Source organism: Meleagris gallopavo, chromosome 30, assembly GCF_000146605.3.
Source record: "Meleagris gallopavo isolate NT-WF06-2002-E0010 breed Aviagen turkey brand Nicholas breeding stock chromosome 30, Turkey_5.1, whole genome shotgun sequence".
Lineage (NCBI taxonomy): Eukaryota > Metazoa > Chordata > Aves > Galliformes > Phasianidae > Meleagris > Meleagris gallopavo.
The window spans coordinates 1,459,917-1,460,675 of NC_015040.2; positions in this window are offsets into that span (position 1 = coordinate 1,459,917).

Below are 759 nucleotides of genomic sequence, written 5' to 3' on the forward strand. Positions count from 1 at the left end.
CACGGGGGAAAGCAAAAAGCAACCGTGCCCCATGCTGTGTGCAGTGGGAGCTTGCCTGGATATGGGAGAGACGTCCCCAGGTCGCTGGAAAAAAAAGAGTTCTCCTTTCTGTTTTCAGAGTGCTGACAGCAATACTATGCAATACGTGTAGGGTTGTTTTGGGGCGGGGGTTTCCTCCAGGTGTAGGGCTGCCCTCCCCACCCCTCTGCAGCACTGTGGGGTCAGGGACGGTGATGCTTCGAGGCCCCCGGTCCTCCCTCCCCCCGAGGAAAGACAAAAAATCCATCTTGATTGTGCGTTGTGACATGGATTGCTTACTTTGTGCTATCAGTTGTGGATGATTCCTCGTTGTCTTATATTAAGAACTGCTGGAAGGATGCGCAGCCAACGCCTCGGGCTGGGGTTCCTGAGGTCTGCTGTGGGGTGGGAGCAGCTTGGGGCTGGGCTGTGGGGTTCAGGATCAGCCCTGTGGCACCCACAGGTGCTCCCCAAAGCCCTTCACCCACTCCTGCAAAGCCCCGCTGAGCACCTATCCCAGAAACCAGATGTTACGTTAGTTTTGAAGCTGGAAACTTTAAGCATTTTGCCTCCTCCCATCCCTGCGCTCCCCTCCGGCCCCACTAACCTGACGTAGGACTGGGTAGAAACTTGTACTGTGAAGTTAACTTTTTTTTTTAATGGAAATGGGGGGATTTTCTCTGCTTTACGATGGATGAAGACTGCCAAAGCTGGGCTGACGCATTGCACCCCCCTGCCTCC